At 50.0% G+C, this 13,306-nt stretch overlaps 1 protein-coding gene across 1 annotated transcript in view; it reads left to right on the top strand.

Moving 5' to 3' along the window:
- The window catches only part of LOC119397581 (glutamate receptor ionotropic, kainate 3-like), a 251,719-nt gene that overhangs the window by 47,545 nt on the left and 190,868 nt on the right, over positions 1-13,306 (top strand). The window lies entirely within an intron of this gene.

The raw sequence follows: 13,306 nt of genomic DNA, 5'->3' as shown, positions 1-13,306 counted from the left end.
TGAGATTTTCCACACACTACGGCAAGCTCTGTTGCGTTGGATAACCGCTTCTTTGCCTCTTTGTGTGTGTGTGTGTGTGTGTGTGTGTGTGTGTGTGTGTGTGTGTGTGTGTGTGTGTGTGTGTGTGTGTGTGTGTGTGTGTGTGTGTGTGTGTGTGTGTGTGTGTGTGTGTGTGTGTGTGTGTGTTTCCCCTTTATTTTGGGGTGTTATCGGGTGTGCTTGTTTGGAAGAATGAAGCTCGTGCCTCTCGTAATGGTCATGTGCTCGCATCATTTCCCTTACTCCCGTCTCTAAATATTCCTCACGATAGATAGATAGATAGATAGATAGATAGATAGATAGATAGATAGATAGATAGATAGATAGATAGATAGATAGATAGATAGATAGATAGATAGATAGATAGATAGATAGATAGATAGATAGATAGATAGATAGATAGATAGATAGATAGATAGATAGATAGATAGATAGATAGATAGATAGATAGATAGATAGATAGATAGATAGATAGATAGATAGATAGATAGATAGATAGATAGATAGATGGTAATTTGTTTTCTTATACACCGATGAGTCTTCGTGTTGACTGCAGCCCGTTAATGCGCGAATATCACGAAAGAAAAGAAATGACAGATAAAAAGTGCCCTGGAGAATACAAGGTCGTACGCCTGTTAGCGAAACAAAACACGCACGGTTAGGGTAAGGCTTATCTTTCTTCTGCCCTCATGTTCCCGTAATATCGAGAAGTTTATGTAACAGAACGAACTCTTACAACTCGAAGTAACATACACGTGTTGTTATGAAAGGGATAACTGACAACCTCCCGTTTGTAGCACGAAGCCGCAACAGAACGCATTTACAACACATGTTGTTTGTGGACATAGCCTTAAATTAAGGGGAAGTACCGGGTCATATAATGCACATGTCATCACATTATTTCTCACGCAATGAACGGCAACAGAAATGAGCCGTCCTCGTATTCTCTTCCTCTCTCCTTCTCCAAATCCACTTTTCCCTGTTTCAGTTTCGAGCTTTCCCGTAACCCTACTTTGTTTCTATTGTGCGCGGTAACACTTCCATCCCCCTTATGCTTCATAGCAAAAAGAAAGAAAAAAATAGTAAAAAAGGGAGAGAACGAGCAATAAAACCGAGCGTGAGGTTAGTGTTCCATTACCGCTTTTTCTTTCTTTTTCTTTTTTTTGTGCTCTCCCCAACGAACAAACCCGCCTTTCTTACTGTCGTAACACCAGAGGCGCGAAACACAGCTTTCAAAGAGAAAGAAAAAGAAAGAGATAGAAAACAAGAAAAAAAGAAAACAAAGAAGAATCACTCGCCCATGAGTAGTTCCCCCAGCGACCATTTATACACCTCGAGAACGACAGAAAAGAAAGACGGAAACAAAAATACGAACAAAAAACAGCAAATGACATCGCGCCATCTCCGCAAACGCAGGGTCACACTCAGGCTAGCTAGCAGCTGCGGGCCGTTAATGAAATGGTGGCTACAACTCTCCCATAGAGAAGGCGAGGCGAGGGCAAAGAGGAAAGGGGCACGAAGCCGTGCCACCGCCGCCGTTGTCCTCCATGGAAGACCTCCGTTCGTGCTTATATACGTGATCCTTTTCCGTGTACCACGAGGGAATGCCCGGATGAATTCGCGCTCGCTACCCCGTTAGATAAAAAAAAAAAAAAGAACGTCATTCCTTTCCTAGCCATTGCGCGGTCGTCGACGTTCCAAGACCGTGCCGTATATGTTATATGGCATACAATGTATATACGTGTCGAGCTACGGAGCCGTTAAAGGGTAATGCAGCAAGAGGAGCACTTATAGCTGAGGAATGGCTCCGACTTTGGCCGTTGCTGCCAGCGCTGGCAAAAAATAATTCGTATGTGACATACAGTGTACGCCGTATGCATACACCAATGTCCGCGCGTCTAATTCTGCGTACCACGAAAAGTGGAGGTGAAAAGCCGAAAATCGCGCAAAATCAGGGATATACCACGGAGCCACGCCATTGCTTGAGATTGCTCTGGAAAGAGACCATGTGGGGCAAGGAGTCGCGTAGGATCACTTCAGGCCTCACACCACGTGAGTCGCCTAAAGAGTAGGTAGTTCAAAGCTGCCAACCCGTTACAAGGAGATCCATCATCGTCACCATGAGTCACGGGATCAACAACTTGTGTCGCTACTCACGTTAACTCTCAAGCTTCAATGACCACGAAATAGCCGAACCGGCTGGCTTTCGACATCGAATCCTCTTAGGCAAATACATAAGGGGCCTGCGATTATTATTATTATTATTATTATTATTATTATTATTATTATTATTATTATTATTATTATTATTATTATTATTATTATTATTATTATGCCGGCGCTGCAGCGGCGCACAGTCCGTACAGTATGCTTCATGTGGCCTACAAGTTCCTCATCCTATGGACGACCATTTAAGGCAAGCAGTGGAGCCATGCCGCTAAACCAGCTCCACATGTGAGCTGTCTCGCACTGTTACATTCTAATCATATCAGCAGTTTTGAAGGAAGTGCGCTGAAACGGCACGGCCCGAATACAGAAGCATCATGATGCTTCCACCCAATCAAGAACGCTATCGGAAGAATTGCTTAGGAGGGCTTTGTACGTACCGACGGTGAGCTTTTTTGCCTCATCATAAGAACGTTACCTTCCTGATAACTTTCTCGCCACCCTGCTGGCGGAATAAACAGCCAAGGCCATTTTGCCCCGAAAAAGCGCTATCATCTCGTAACGCGGCATTTCGCTGTGGCCACGAAGACGTTCCTGCGTTGTGCGAGGCACGTCGGCAACTCGGGGCGCTCTCGCGTGCCTCTTTCCTTTTATAAGTGCCCATACGGCGCGCGTATCGTACAGGGCGTGTTATAACTGGCGCCGGCACGTCACACAATTAGCCCCCTCTCTTTCTTCCTCTCTCTCTCTCTCTCATTCTTCCATAGGGCTCCCCAGTGGAAGATACACGCGGGGTCTCGCTACCAAAATACGTCTCCTCGCCGTGACGCAATGCAGCTGTCTCGCAGAGTCAACCCCCACTACTTCCTCAGCGCACCACCGACACAGGCCGCGCCTGATCTCAGCTGTTCCGCCTTCTATGCCTCCAAGGCGGTTGCTCAGCGAAGCCTTCCTTCCTTCTTTCCTTACGCTGTGCGCTGCCACGTCTAGCTTTGTGCGTCGGGTTTCGGACCACGCGGCACGCGACCCTGACAGAAAGCAATTACACCGCTCTCAAGGCACGCGTGAAACAAAGTCAGCAGTTTTTCCTATTGTGACCAGCGCGTACTATATCTTGGCCTCCCAGTGTTTTGGTGCAAGCGTGCCTACACGCTAACCTAATAATGACTGGTGGGTTCTTCCGTCCCAAAACCACGACATGATTATGAGAGACGCCGTAGCCGTGGGATCCGGAAGTTTCGACCGCCTGGGGTTCTTTAACGTGCACTTTAGTCTAAGAACACGGGCCTCTTACACATTGCGTCGATCGAAATGCGGCCACCGCGGATGGGATTCCATCCCGCGACCTTCGGGTCACCAGTCAAGCAGCGTAACCACTACACCATAGCGGGTCGCACAGTAACTTAGCCGCCGCAACTGCGTACGTGTGTGTTAGCTGGTGAAAATTTGTAGTGAGATGAGTACTTCATGGGTGAGCGCAGTCTTTGCGACCCGCTTCGTTTGATCACTGCCCGATGCACAAAGTCAGCGTATTTAGTTCATTGACGAATGATCGTTTACATTATTAATCCATAGCATGTTACATTTCAGTGAATTCTGCAGGCATTACAGCTTGTTGTGTGCTGAGTGCTGCCAGTGCTGAATGCTGCCTCTATAAGTATGACTGATTCAGCTGCAAGACATCTCCGATACGTTCCGTGTGCCGCGTTATATTGTATGGCATGGCTATTTTTGATTTTATAACAGTAGAGTTTACTCAGTTTAAGCCTAAAGGCAGTAACAACTGTAGTTAATGGAGGCCCACGTCACAGCTTACACGACATTGCAGCGCTCTTCTGCTTTCTCAAGCGGAGCGGTTATGACTCGCAGATTTCGGTGGCGGTGTCGTGTGCAAAAGTCTGGCGCCGGCGAGCGTACATAAATGCGACCCTCGCGTGTGCTCCGGTAGCATGCGTATTTGTATGCGTCGTTTTCCGATATTGGATGCTCTCTCGTAATAGTAGAGGTCAGGTACACACACGCCAAGTTTCGCTTCGCCCCATTTTCCCGATAGAGGATAGGCCGCAAGGGCTCCTTGGTCTTTAAGGCGAAAGCCTTAAAGGACTCACTAAGCACGAAATTTGACCATCGGCGTCCGCGTCCCGCGTCGTCGGGGACGAGTGGCACAAAAAGGATCATCACGTGATGACGTCAGTATATTGTGACGTCATCATGACGTCAGGAATTCTGGCGTGACGTCATGTGACGTAACGCCACATAATGCCGTGGTCGCGCCCTCAGTTGGGCGGCGAACAAAACCGGAGTTCGCGCCACCCCAAGAACAGAAAATAAAGACGGCGCTTCGCAGTGGCACGTGAGCACGGCTCGTGTTCCCTGCTGGCGTCGATTTTGGTTCAGCTGCTTCGTTCCTTCGCTCCTGTGGCATAAGCCTACACCGTCATCACATGACATCGTAGCTTGGTCAAAGGTGGGCCGATCACGGAGGCAGTGCATAACCAGGCGAGGTGCCTCCGATCTTGGAGGCAGTGCGAAACCACGCTAGGTGCACAAAGTTTTCGGAAGGTGGCGGGGCGGGATAAATACATATAGGGAGCCTACTTGACCGGCCGTTCATGTAGGCTCCCAAAATACATCGACTGAGAAGAAGAAGAAGATGGCTTTCGCCTTCGAGTCGTCTTAGGTGGATGCACAAGGGACCCTGTGATTTTTATCTGCCATTCTCTTCGTTATGTAAGATCCGAGGTATAGCAACGACGTATAGTATAACTATATGTAACTCGGTATGTAATATACCATAACCCGGTGCGTAAATGTCACCATTTTCAGTGACCCTGCTGGCCCCTGCTTTTATGCATCCTCATTTGCATTCATCCACCACCTCGCCTGTCGCACAGCTCTCGCGTCCATTCCCGCTCGCATGCATCGTCCCGTTTACCTCGCCTTTCAACCTAGCTGACAGACCCTCACGCTCGGTTGCGTTCACCTACCACTCGGCGTGCGCCAGCTTGTCCTAATGCCCCGCCACCCTTGACAGAGTGAGAGAGAGGTGGTGGTAACCGTTGTGTCGTCGTCGGCCATACGAGTGAAACCTCGGGCTACGTGCACACAGCGCGCGCTGTCACACACAGACACGTTGCTAGGAGCGAAGAAGGAGATAGGTATATATGAAGGGGATGGCAGCGTTCCACTAAGCTGGCGCCACCTCACCGGCCCTAGAAATGTGCCGCCTCCTGCGAGGCCCGTCCTAGGTTTGAGATTGATGCTCGGCGCGGCCGCTCTTTCTTCAGCTCCACATGCGCACCTCTTTTTGTTTGTTTTTCCTCAGTGCCTCTGTGTGTTCTCGCGTTCTCACTGCCTCCTGTCGTCTTTTCTGCTCTTGTATACCTACGTGCTGGATCCGTACGCCTGCAAATGTCTTGCAACGCCGCCGAACCATTCTTCATTGTCGTGTCGGGGCTCAAGGAAGCACGCCCGAACGTACACATACATATATATAAACCTCCGGCGAGCGCGCAATATCGTGCCTTACCGCTAAGGCAAGCGCACGTCGGGCCTAGAAAGAGGACAAGGGGGAAAGACTTGTGTTCTCCGACTCACGTGCGGGAAGTCAATCATAATGGACAGCTCATTCTTTTTCTCTTTCTCTCATTAACTCCTTCAACTTGAGCACAATTTTGTTTTCAAGCTATAATTCCAGACCCCCCCCCCCCTTTCCCCCGCTTAGTGAGGAGAAATATATCACGAACCTGGCTATTGACGCACCAACGTCATATCACCGAATGTCCTGTCCGAAGTAGCATATTAAGGCGAAAGCCTTAGATGCTGCATCAAACGCGAAAACTGACCGTCAGCCTCAACACGAGTGACGGAAAAGATCACCATCACCCGTCGTCATGACCTCACAGGTGGTCAAAACGTTCTGACATGATTACGACGCCATCACAAGACATCGTCGTTTGGTCAAAGTGGGCAAATCCTGTAATAATAATAATAATAATATCTGGTGTTTAATGACCCAAAACCACGCTATGATTATGAGAGACGCCGTAGTGGAGGGCTCTGGAAATTTCGACCTCCTGGGGTTCTTTAACGTGCACCTAAATCTAAGTACACGGGCCTCAAACATTTTCGCCTCCATCAAAAATGCAGCCGCCGCGGCCGGGATTCGATCCCGCGACCGTCGGACCAGCAGTCGAGCGCCATAACCACTAGACCACCGTGGCGGGGCCCTGGAGGCACTGCAAAAACCACATGAGGTACTGAAAGCCTGCAATGCCTTCGATCTCGGAGGCAGTGCGAAACCACATTGGGTGCAGAAAGTTTTTTTTTTTTTTGTGGGTAGTGGGGGTGGGGCATATCAGTGCAATCGACTGAGTAGAAAAAGAAGATGGCTTTGGCCTGCGAGCCGTTTTAGACAAGTTCACAAGGAACCGTGTCACTTTTTATTCCATGTTGTAGTGGATCATACCAACGAAGTGACTGGCGCGTGAAGGAGAGTCAAGTAAAAGAGAACGATAAGGATGGAATTGTGTTGGATCGTGTTTGCTTGAGTTGCTCTTGTATACGTTACAATATTATACGTGGAAGAAACCCGACGAAGCAACCAAGTGTTTAATGTCATCATTGCCGTCTGTACGACAAGCCATAGCTCCAAGACTAACCAAGTGATGGCCAACTCGAAACAATCACGGGCTACGCGACGCCACTTGGCAAAAAGAACGTTCCACTTTCACCACCGTGCCTACGAGTGGCGCTGGCTAACAATCCCAGGTTGACGCGTAGAGAAATAGCCAAGGCTGTGGATAGAAGAAAGGCCGCTGCCGCAGCGCTCCATCGCACCCGTAATACGAGTGCGAAGGTTGTGGGTTCACTTACCAGCGGTTTAAAGTTTCCCCGCGAACTTTGATTGCCGCTTATCTCAGGATTACTAATGTAAATATAAAAGTTTGAACAACGTCACCTCTGCATTTCTTGGCTTCGTATCGTTCAGTCAACAAAAACGGGCCCCTGGTTCAATACCCCTTTAGTTTATGCGTATAAGAGAGATATACTGGCCATGAACTCAGGAACGACTCAGGGTGCTACGCGATTATTTGTGTGACCCGCTTATGTCGGATATACCCTTGGAAGCGTTCACAGTATGCGCTGTCCGCCGATACGGTGCGCGCAACGTCGAGTGAAGGCGACGCTGACTTCTTTCTCATACGAGTCACAACAGAAGACGCTGGCTTCAACGCCAGCAGCCATTGGAGTGGAAACACTGAAGGAAGGTTGTATCTTATGCGCAGTGTCCCGCAGTTATACATATTGGACACAAGACTGCAGGGAAACCACTGGCCGTGGTTATTGTATATACGGGGTTATTGTATGTATTGTATATAGTTGGGGACTCCGGAATAATTTTGACTACCTACTGTTCTTTACAGTGCGTCTGAATGTAGTAAGTACCCTGGTGTTTTTTGTTGTCTACTCCCACTGAAATGCGGCCGCGGTGGCAGCCATGGCTTCGAGCATGACGACGCAATATATTCCGCCGAGTTACCACGGCGTGTGAGTGACGCGGTAATTTGGAAATATAACTAGCATCGGTGTATAATCAAATGGCCGAGTGAGTGATTACACCTATGAATTCGAGAACGGTGGAAGAGCTCAAGGTGGCGTACATGATACGCGCATATATACCTACCAAGCTAAGAAGTTAGCGCGAGAGTCAGTTTGCGGGCGAGTGAATGGAGGATAATGCACCGGGCCTGCGACTTTGCATAGCGGTATAGAAAAGGGCAACTCCGACTCAGCTTGCCTTCCGAGGCACGCCGGCGACTTCTCAGCTTTCCCGTTTCGGCCGTTCCGCTGCGAGATCCGAGCCGCGGCGTGAGCCCCAAGATTGATGCTCGCCCGCCGGGATCCTTTCTCACAACCCTTCCTGCCGTTCCTACCCAGCACGCCTCTATCCCGCGCGCCACGGCGACCCGCTGTCGGCCGGTGCCTCGCTTGCCGCCTTATCCCCACGGGCCATTCCTTTTCTCCCGTCCACGCTCACGGACGCGCCCGCCTTTCCCTTCCTCGCCCGCCGAGTGACGTGCCTGCTACGCCCTGGCTTCCTCGCGGAGCAGCGCCTGCTATAAAGCACGTACCGGAAAACAGCACCGACAAGCGGCACCAACGGCTGACGCCGCCGCCGGCGTCACGGCACCGAGAGCCCGAGACTTCGACCCGCCGCAGTTGTGTGCGTTGCGGCGAAAGCTGCTGTTTGCCCTCGTACCAGCCAAAGCTAACATACGCACACAAGCACACATACGCAGCACACATTTCCAGTTGTTAGTTCAGGGACTGTCCTGCGTCGTTCTTCGCATCGTGTTGCCGTCTTTTTGTGATGCTTTTACCACGAAAATCAACCAACTAGCCCAGTTTTGCACGCTAATGCACAGGAAAAAGCATCTGAGTGCTACATCCAAATTCTATCGTCCTCCTATTGTTGCCATTGTTATCAACACGCGTGACCGGCTCGCTAGACGGAAGTTACTGTTTAGAAGTCTCTAACGTGAGACTAAGTAGGCGTCGCGATACGCGAGACAAAGAGCGAGAATCGGCTTTTGTTTCTTCACGCACCTCTACCTCTGCCAACGCTTTCCAATGCTGCACGGCTGTGTCTGTGCTGTGGAAACAAAACGCCGCGGGATAGAATAGAAAGAGAAGGCGGCGACTCCAGGCGGCTCCAGATCCGACGTCACACCTCACCGTGCCGCAAGCAGAGACGTGACCGAGACGCCCGATGAGGGGCTTCGCCAACCGCGGCTAGCATTCCCCCCCCCCCCCCCCCCCGGCCCCTTTTTTCCTCCCGCATTGTCTCCCTCGGGCAGGGCCGTGTGTTCGCCAGGAAACGGATGTGACGGATACCTTTAATCATGCCTCCGGCGAGCCCCGGGAGCTCCCCGCGGTGCGCGTAGCATTAGTGTGCGCTGCCGGTCTTCGGCATCCATACCCTTTCCTGCCCAGCGAGCGCGACGCCATGTGTGTGTCCCGCATGCCGACGACCATAGCGGAGTGAGACGGAGTACGGAGGTTACACGTCGCCGGCCCACGCCCCGATGCGTCACGTGTCCGCGGTCTGCCTCGCGGCGACGTTTTCACGCGTCCCTTGCCGTGACATCCATTTTGCCTTTGCCGTCCGCTTTTTCTTGGAAGGCCCATTCAGGCGGTCCCCTTTCCCGTTCTTTGACCCGCAAGCTTGTAACGGGCCGCTGCAAGCCGCCCATCTTTCGTCTTAGCTAGATTAGGTTCTCGTCGACAACGTCTCGATTACGTCCGTTGCGGTTCGTCCTTTCTCGTCGGGTGATCAGCTGTTGTGCTTTTTTTTCTGTTGTTGCTTTGTTTGCGCAGCCTTCGCGTGCTTTTTTTGTTTGCGTTGTATTTGTTCCTTCATTTTGTTTGCGTCGGTGTCCGCGGCATCCCTGTCTCCTTTATATGTGTTTGTGCGTTGGTGGCCTGAGCTTCGTCACCGAGGCGGCTGTCCGTAACTGGCTTAGTGTCGCGGCTTGCCCATACACTCAGGGCCGATCATAGGCGTGCGCAGGGTTGCCCATTATTGGCGGGGGGGGGGGGGGGGGGGGGGTCATTTTGCTCGTTTGTCATGTCCAGTAGAAGACAAGTTCCTCAATACAAGAACGAAAATAAAGCGTTGACGTGTTTGTCATAACGGCCTGCCATTGGTCCACGGCTGTCCGGGGTAAATACGATAAGTAAACTGTCAGGGGTCGTCGGTCTCCATTATCGCCAAAAAACATGCGTGGCCCGCACATTAAAAATGACGTGTAACCTTAGTAAAGAAATGTGACTGATGAATCTATGCATGCATCACTAACTTATTTTTATGGAAGGCGCCCTTGGACTTGTAGCGGTTTCGCTGCATGCATAGCCAAATATTACTAGTCATAATCATAGTCTAATATTACCGGGCATAGGCAAATATTATCAAGTGCAACCACACTCAAGGACTCAAAGAACAAAGTGCAAGCTAACGTGCCATCTTTAATATCGTCATGCAAGAAAAGAAAGCACGATTGGTGCGTCACGTGTTTTCTTGCTAAAGGTGTAATTTAACAAAAGAAAGTCACAGTTTCGCCGCAAGGGCGAAGCAATGAATGCGATAGCAAAAAACTAATGCTATACGAAGTGAGGCTCGCCAATGGATACTCTCAGTTTGAACAGCGCTCCTGTTGCAAAGGCGGCCGAAGCAGCGAAGGAAACTAGCGTGCTTCAAGTGTCGAGCCGTGACACTTGATAGTTCGCGCTCATCTTCAGTTTGTTCGTTTAGCGGCGTCCCTTGAGCTCGAGTGACTTTCGTACGCTCCGTAACATGAGCGCGGACATCATGGTGAAAGCTTGAAACATTCCTCTTCCCCTCACCACGAGAAAAACGAGCGAGCAGACAGCGGAAGGGCAAGGTTCTCCCTGCGCAAATATAAGAAGCGAGCGAGCTCGCCGACGACTTTTAAATGCGCCCGTCGCGCTCCTAGCGCCATCTCGCTGGTAATAAAGAAGCGCTTATTATTGCCTGCCGTCTCTGAGTCCGTCCAGCAGTAAAGGGTGTGTGTATAACGTTCGCCGTTAGCTAAGTGGAGGATCTGCGTTTCGTGGCGTAGTGGATAGCGCCACTCGCTGCGGAGCAAGATGTCCCTAGTTCGATTCCGCGCTTCGGAAGCATTTTACTGAATAATTTTTATTTGGGGCTTTTGTATATATATATATATATATATATATATATATATATATATATATATATATATATATACTTATACATATAAGGTGCATGACGGCGGCGACGGCAAAATTCAGCCGAGGCTGTCCATATATGCCATCGCAATAAAAAAAAATATCACACCAGCCTGTCCGGCGATGCGTTAAAAGAACGTGTTTAGTTTGACACCCACACGCGTGCACACTCCGTTCCTGAAGCTTCTTACGCAATGACGCTGCCGTGTGTAGGCAACGAATCCAAGACAGAAGTAATGCCGAACTTGGAAGTGGGCGTCTCGGTGTATTTTTAACCTTACGCCCCCGACGCTTTTTTTCATCCTGTTTTAGCAGAGTAGCAATGAATAACTGTGCAACTGAACAAGCTTCGAACAGGCTTGTTTCTGGCTCCGTACTTTCATTATAGTAACCACCCCGCGCCACAGGAGAAATCGCTGCTCTCTCTCGAAACAAGGTGTTCGCACTGTTTCTGTTTCTTCTGCTTCATCTCTCTTTCTATCTCTCCGCTTTCTGTCTTGTCCCTGGCGTCCCTCTTTCTATCTTCCGTTCTTCTTCATAGCGCTTCGAGGCCATGTCGCTTCTACCTGTATGTATTCTTCTTGCTGCTCCTTTTTACACCTTTCTTTTCTCTTTTTGGCGTCAGCCAATGAAAGCGCAGCTATTCCCCGCGCTTTCAGCGCAACCTTCGCGTGAGCGGCGCTTCGCTTCTATTTTGCTCTCAGTGCCGCGCTCCGCAAACGAAAAACAAAAAGAAAGAAGAGATAACACGCAGGAGGCCCCCTCAAACCTTCTCGGCGGCTACGAACCTGACGTGCGGCGCAGTACATGTTGTTCGCCTGGGCTCGCTGATAAGTTGGCTATCTGGCGTCGGCGCTCGGCTGCCGGGAGCGTCTGTGTGCCCCCGAGTCCTCGCTGCTCGCAGGCCTTTGTTTTGCGGCGCCCCAACTTTTTCTTGTTTTTTTTTTCCTATTCGGCTGCTTGCTGCCCATTGGGCCGTTTGTTCCGGGGCCCGGGAGTTAGAGCCGGCCGGCGGACCTCTGCATTGTCTCTGCTCATCTTTTTTGCACACTCGCTGCTTCGCCACTGCCATCCCCCGTCGCCTCGGCCGCCTCTTCAATGCCGTAAATAGTTCGTGTAACTATCGCTTCGCTGGAGCAAAAGCGTCTATAGTTGAGCAAGAAAGACGGCGTATATGGTACGCTGCAGTGAAGCGAAGCCGTGTAGTGAAAGTTAACGTTTGTTTGTTCGTTTCTAGGGGCAACAACGAAGATTCTTTTTGATAAGCGCCGGAGAAAACAATCGCGTTAAAGCACTGCGCGGAATGTGTGTTAGAACGATGGTTCGTTGCGTCGCTTGCGTTACGGACGCTTTTTTTTTTCAATCTCCGCTGGTCTGGGCGAAACGGTTATTTCGGGCCGTCGTGTTGTGCACACTTTTCGCGTGATTGGTATAACGCTCACCACGTCGGTTCATTGTGATGCCTGGTCCGGAAAAAAGAACAAACATTAAGGGGGGGGGGTGCTATCCGCTCAAACTGCGAATGGGAAATGTTCGTCGCTCTGGTCAGGTTACGTTAGCAAAACCGCAATCCATGGGTGAGCAAGGTTAGGCCTACCAGAACGCAGGGTTGTTCCTTGTTCTTTTTATTTTTAGTTTGTGAGCCGCAAGGTGCCGCGACGGTAAAATAATGAGATGAGAAACTTTGGAAACTACGGTATTCTGACGCGCTTGTGTAAAAACCAATTTGCCGAGCTTAGTACACCCGACCACGGTAGCAATTTAGTCGGTCTTTCTTTATCGCATTCTTGCCTCCATTGTTCTCTCACCATTGAATGTAACGAAAATAATAATTGTTGGTGTTATACGTTCCAAAATCTTGATATAATTATGACAGACGCCGTAGTGGAGGATTCCGGAAATTTTGACCATCTGGTGTGTTTTAAGAAGCACCTAAATTTTAGTACACGGGCCTCTAGCATTTCGCATCCATCGAAATGAACCCGCCGCGCTCGGCAATCGATCCCTCGACCTTCGGGTTAGCAGTCGAGCACCATAAACACGAGTTTATCGTGGCGGGTTTTGTGACGAAAATATAGCCCCATCCCATATGCTGGCGGCGCCTACAGACGTGATAGCTGCGGTCATGATTATGCACGCTCGCTCCGAACGCATGGGCATGGGTATGAATTTCATCAGCATGCATTTAGAGCAAACGCGTTCATCTCGACTGATCTTGCGACCCACATCCAACATCTGTTGGCACGGCCGGCGCAGAGCCAGGGGGCTTGAGATAAGAAAAGCGTCAATAAAGAAGTGATAAGGGAATAGCGACAAAGAGAGAGAAAAC

The sequence above is a fragment of the Rhipicephalus sanguineus genome, chromosome 6, assembly GCF_013339695.2.
Source record: "Rhipicephalus sanguineus isolate Rsan-2018 chromosome 6, BIME_Rsan_1.4, whole genome shotgun sequence".
NCBI lineage: Eukaryota > Metazoa > Arthropoda > Arachnida > Ixodida > Ixodidae > Rhipicephalus > Rhipicephalus sanguineus.
The sequence above is the reverse complement of the archived record's forward strand: the minus strand, read 5'-3'. Positions and strand labels throughout refer to the sequence as shown.